Source organism: Chiloscyllium punctatum, chromosome 36, assembly GCF_047496795.1.
Source record: "Chiloscyllium punctatum isolate Juve2018m chromosome 36, sChiPun1.3, whole genome shotgun sequence".
Taxonomy (NCBI): domain Eukaryota; kingdom Metazoa; phylum Chordata; class Chondrichthyes; order Orectolobiformes; family Hemiscylliidae; genus Chiloscyllium; species Chiloscyllium punctatum.
This window is the reverse complement of record NC_092774.1, coordinates 28,939,835-28,945,834: the sequence shown is the minus strand read 5'-3', so window position 1 is coordinate 28,945,834 and position 6,000 is coordinate 28,939,835. Positions and strand designations below refer to the sequence as shown.

At 48.4% G+C, this 6,000-nt stretch overlaps 3 non-coding genes across 3 annotated transcripts; all 3 read right to left on the bottom strand.

Moving 5' to 3' along the window:
- Nucleotides 1-271: 271 nt before the first annotated feature.
- On the bottom strand, nt 272-343 carry trnae-uuc (transfer RNA glutamic acid (anticodon UUC)). The gene has a single exon. It is a non-coding gene; the product is annotated as a tRNA-Glu (tRNA).
- Nucleotides 344-2,867: 2,524 nt separating this feature from the next.
- trnan-guu (transfer RNA asparagine (anticodon GUU)) lies at nt 2,868-2,941 on the bottom strand. The gene has a single exon. It is a non-coding gene; the product is annotated as a tRNA-Asn (tRNA).
- Nucleotides 2,942-4,386: 1,445 nt separating this feature from the next.
- trnan-guu (transfer RNA asparagine (anticodon GUU)) lies at nt 4,387-4,460 on the bottom strand. The gene has a single exon. It is a non-coding gene; the product is annotated as a tRNA-Asn (tRNA).
- Between the last annotated feature and the right edge of the window lie 1,540 nt (nt 4,461-6,000).

The following is a 6,000-nucleotide window of genomic DNA, read 5'->3' as shown; positions in this document are numbered from 1 at the left end:
GGAGAACAACAACAAAGTGCCATTTCTAGATGTCACAGTGGAGCGAACAGTCAATGGTATATTCAAAACAGCGTCTACAGGAAAACAACGCATGCGAACCAAGAACTTAACAACAGAAGCAATCACCACTACACATACAAAGAAATCTGAATCAGGACACGATTTCAACGAGCCACGAGACACTGCAGCACCCAGGAACGACGAAGATCAATAAACAACCTCACAGAGTGTTTCAGAAGAACGGGTAGCCGATAAACCCCAAGAAAACGGTTTCCCTGACCGGGAATCGAACCCGGGCCGCGGTGGTGAAAGCGCCGAATCCTAACCACTAGACTACCAGGGAGATACATGCACAGCCTGATAGCTCTACTGAAAATTTCTTCCCTGACCGGAAATCGAATCCGGGCCGTGGTCGGTCGAAGGCTTTCACCTGTGTATCCAACAATGTCATTTCTTGTATCCATTGCCCCCGATGCGGTCTCCTCTACATTGGGGAGACTGGAGACTCTTCGCAGAGTCAAGTCACAACGCTTGAGGGAACATCTACAGGACACCCGCACCAATCAACCCCATTGCCCTATGGCCCAACATTTCAAACCCCCTCCCACTCTGCCGAGGACATGCAGGTCCTGGGCCTCCTTCATCGCCGCTCCCTCCCCACTCGATGCCTGGAGGATGAACGCCTCATCTTCCGCTTGGGGTAAATTCAACCCTAGGCCATCAATATGGACTTCATCAGATTCCTCATTTCCCCTCCCTCCACCTGACCTCAATTCCAACCTTCCAGCTCAGCGCTGACCTCATGACCTGTACTACCTGCCAATCTCCCTCCCCACCTATCCGCTCCACCCTCCTCTCTGATCTGTCACCTCCATCCCCTCCCCCATTCACTGATTGTACTTTTTGCTACCTTTGGCCCCGCACACCCCACCCCCAATTTATCTCTCCACCCTGGAGGGGTCCTGCCTCTATTCCTGATGAAGGGCTTTTGCCCGAAACATCGATTGTCCTGCTCCTCGGAAGCTGTCTGACTTGCTGTGCTTTTCTAGCACCACTCAGATCTAAACTTTGGTTTCCAGCATCTGCAGTCCTCACTTTTGCCGACCCAATAAACCCAGTGTACCGATTTCACATCAACAAACTGACACAAGCAGACACAACGTCTGCAGAAACCCTAGCCACATTACTTTACATTAAAGACATCTGGGAAATGATGTCCAGACAACTCAACCCTCTCAGCATCATGGTAGCCCACACATATACCAACACACTTAAGCAGCGGCTAATGTACCTGAAATACCCGATAAAAACAACCAGCAAACGGATGTAATTTACAAAATACCATACAAGGAAATATATACATGAACTCTGCCGCGCAGTTTTCTGTGGCAAGAAATGCTGGGATGAGATAAGGAAGATTTTTTCAGCCAAAACGAATCGACACTGACTGGACAGCCATTTAAAATCAACACTGTCAGCCCAGGATGGAAGACCCGAAGGTATGTACAGTTTTCTTATTTCCTGAAGATTTACAAAGCTGAGACTGGGTTTTGGTGCTTGTTCCTTTTCCACTCCCAGGAGCCGCAGTGGTTGGGGCGGTGTGTTGGGGAAAGTGAAATGTGCCCGTGAGCAGCGTGTGGGGCTATTTCAGCTCCCCCTCCTCTGACAGCGCTGTGACTTGACTCAGATGTTCTCAGGGACACTTACTGACGCGACACAGTGAAAAGAGTCTCATTCCCGCAGTTCGGAATTCAAACCGTATGCCGGCTTCAGGACAATGAGAAAGATTAATTGGGTGTGTGAAGAAGCTGTGAGCTGCATTTCAAACAGGTAGGTGGAGTCAGATGCATCATCCATTGCCCCCCTGTCACTGTGCGGATCTGACGCCGCCATGCTGCAGAGTTCTGACGTTAACACGGACATGCGCAGCAATGGGAACATTCACAAGAGTAACAGCCAAAGATAATCACCGTCACTGATTCCCTTCCATAGTCCCAACTTTGTGAAGCAGTATCTTTCACTGGCAACTAAAACACCTTTGTCCTCAGGTACCTGCTTAACTTCGATTACGACTTCACGCCCCTCACTGTTCGATCTCATTTCCAAACTCTTGGCTCATCGCCTCAATAGCAGCTCTGTGGGTATCTGCTTGTTCCACCCTGACAGGCAGTGGGCTACAAATTCCCGACCAGTCCCAATGTGATTGAAATACTTCAACCCCTCCACTGATTTGCATCTTTAAAAAAACCGTGGAGCAATCTCCGTTTCTTTTTGACGTCGTTTCTCAACTGTAGTCGGCAGGGTTCACACCTGCGTGGGGAAACCGCAATGGATTTCATGTCCATCGCATTCACCACTCGGCCCACCAATACAGAACCACACTGACAGCTTCATTTCCCAGGTCTCTCTGCCTGTGGAGCTGAGAAAAAGTGAATCCTTGCAGAGTTTGTTTGAATTCAATCACTTCTCAGGTTTCGAAAGGGTTAAATATCTGCAAATGGCGAGTCTGGGTGTTTCATCCCGAAAGATGAAATGGACGTTCAGTTAAAAACAAAACCAGAAATTTCAGGAGCAACTCAGCAGGTCAGGCAGCATCCGTGGAAAGAGAATCAGAGACAACATTTCAGAATTCGTTTTTTGCCTCATCCAGGTCCAGCCAAACCTGCTGAGTTTCTCCAGCAGTTTCGCTTTCTGTCTCGGATTCTCAGCATCCGCAGTCATTTATGTTAGAAATTCAATCAATTCAAAAACCCCTTTGTGCTGCCTCAGTGGAACAGATTTCCGTTTGGGAAACATTTTCCTGACACCATTAAAAACGTGCGCTTTCGCGGGCAAGAAAGCAGTAGGAACGAGAACAAGGAGCACGCCGTCCCTGGGTGGTCTGGAACCACCAACCTTTCGGTTAACAGCCGAACGCGCTGACCAATTGCGCCACAGAGACAGGTCCAAGAGCAGTTTGCACAGTGTCTTTGAGGAACCTACTAATCAATTCATAATTCAAACCGCCCCGCCCAAAATTACCATTGTTTTCTATCAGTTTTACTTTTCTATAATAAAGCCTTGGACATACATTGTGGAGACATGGGGACAGCCTGATCCCACCATCTGCAGGTACATCCATGTCACGAGGAATGAGCTCTCCACCACCGGGGCCATCGCCCTTCGAGCCTTTCAGTGTTTTGCCTCTTCCTGATTTTTCTCGTGCCTGCCACACGCCAGATGAAAAGCTGAATACTTCTCTGGAAAAACTGCCGGGCAATGCAGGAGAATTCAAACCGTATGCCGGCTTCAGGACAATGAGAAAGATTAATTGGGTGTGTGAAGAAGCTGTGAGCTGCATTTCAAACAGGTAGGTGGAGTCAGATGCATCATCCATTGCCCCCCTGTCACTGTGCGGATCTGACGCCGCCATGCTGCAGAGTTCTGACGTTAACACGGACATGCGCAGCAATGGGAACATTCACAAGAGTAACAGCCAAAGATAATCACCGTCACTGATTCCCTTCCATAGTCCCAACTTTGTGAAGCAGTATCTTTCACTGGCAACTAAAACACCTTTGTCCTCAGGTACCTGCTTAACTTCGATTACGACTTCACGCCCCTCACTGTTCGATCTCATTTCCAAACTCTTGGCTCATCGCCTCAATAGCAGCTCTGTGGGTATCTGCTTGTTCCACCCTGACAGGCAGTGGGCTACAAATTCCCGACCAGTCCCAATGTGATTGAAATACTTCAACCCCTCCACTGATTTGCATCTTTAAAAAAACCGTGGAGCAATCTCTGTTTCTTTTTGACGTCGTTTCTCAACTGTAGTCGGCAGGGTTCACACCTGCGTGGGGAAACCGCAATGGATTTCATGTCCATCGCATTCACCACTCGGCCCACCAATACAGAACCACACTGACAGCTTCATTTCCCAGGTCTCTCTGCCTGTGGAGCTGAGAAAAAGTGAATCCTTGCAGAGTTTGTTTGAATTCAATCACTTCTCAGGTTTCGAAAGGGTTAAATATCTGCAAATGGCGAGTCTGGGTGTTTCATCCCGAAAGATGAAATGGACGTTCAGTTAAAAACAAAACCAGAAATTTCAGGAGCAACTCAGCAGGTCAGGCAGCATCCGTGGAAAGAGAATCAGAGACAACATTTCAGAATTCGTTTTTTGCCTCATCCAGGTCCAGCCAAACCTGCTGAGTTTCTCCAGCAGTTTCGCTTTCTGTCTCGGATTCTCAGCATCCGCAGTCATTTATGTTAGAAATTCAATCAATTCAGAAACCCCTTTGTGCTGCCTCAGTGGAACAGATTTCCGTTTGGGAAACATTTTCCTGACACCATTAAAAACGTGCACTTTCGCAGGCAAGAAAGCAGTAGGAACGAGAACAAGGAGCGCGCCGTCCCTGGGTGGTCTGGAACCACCAACCTTTCGGTTAACAGCCGAACGCGCTGACCAATTGCGCCACAGAGACAGGTCCAAGAGCAGTTTGCACAGTGTCTTTGAGGAACCTACTAATCAATTCATAATTCAAACCGCCCCGCCCAAAATTACCATTGTTTTCTATCAGTTTTACTTTTCTATAATAAAGCCTTGGACATACATTGTGGAGACATGGGGACAGCCTGATCCCACCATCTGCAGGTACATCCATGTCACGAGGAATGAGCTCTCCACCACCGGGGCCATCGCCCTTCGAGCCTTTCAGTGTTTTGCCTCTTCCTGATTTTTCTCGTGCCTGCCACACGCCAGATGAAAAGCTGAATACTTCTCTGGAAAAACTGCCGGGCAATGCAGGAGAATGGCACAACGGGTGCGTGTTGGGACCATAACGCAAAAGAGAGACCATTCTCTCCTATTCATTCAACGTCGTCTTTAGCAGCTTTCCCGCTCTGTTCTGCACCTTGCCTTGACATCCGCTTCCCAAAAAAAGCTTCGACATAAATATTTCACAATGATGTACTGGCCCAATGTGCACAGTTGAGGTGACAACCTGAGGGGTCAGTAAATCCCGAACTGACACTGACAAAGAGGCAGATTCATTGGACGCAAACGGGAATTCGGTGGTCATGTTTAAAGTAACAATGTGCAGAATTACATGGAGAAGGCAAGAGAATGATACGGATAGAGACCCACGTTTACTTACTGTGTCGACCCAGCAGAGCGAAGGTGGGCCGCATGGCGTCTATTCAGAGTGAAATCACAAGAGAGTGTGGGAAGTTAGAAAAAGTTGATATTTACACAGCCTGCATACGTCTGCGCAACACCATATAAGACGACAGCAGTGAAGATCTTTGACATCAGTCTCGAGCGTGCATGCCACGCGCCAGACGAAAGGCTGAAGGGACCTGTGAAGCGGCCCGTTGTGCGTCGGAGCAGAGTGGCGCAGCGGTAGCGTGCTGGGCCCATAACCCAGAGGTCGATGGATCGAAACCGTCCTCTGGTCTTGTTCAGTGCCTCCTTGAGCGACTTGCATTTGCGATGGTACTCGGTTTGTTTAGCACCTTGCCTTTCAAACCGTTCAAGTGAGGTGCTTTTGGAGGTCTGAGTGGTCTTCTCCTGTTCTTCGTCGGTTTCCTATGAACTGAATCACAAAACCACTTCTCTGAGATGCCAATGAACTGATAACATTGAAACGCATACCTTGTGGTTTCGTGCCTTCCCTGCAGGAGTTCGCCAAGTCCGTTCCGACGTGAATGACAAGATGATCCGTATGTCGGAAACCGCATCCCGTGGACAGAATGACAAGCAGATCTTCTGCAAACTCTTTGCTGCTTGCAATTCTTGGAGCAAAGTGGAATGTATTTCACACTGACCAAGTTTCAGCTGGCTCCGAGTCTCCAGTGTACATTGCTCTCTTTCCCGCCAGCTCAGAGAGAGAACAATAGGAGGGACAAAGGAGTGAATAACGATCCGTGTGGGAGGGTGAATAACTGTTAATGGAGACCGTTAGTGACTAACAATAAGTAGTGTGTCATAGCAGACTATGTGATAACAAGGGCTCGTATGTGTGT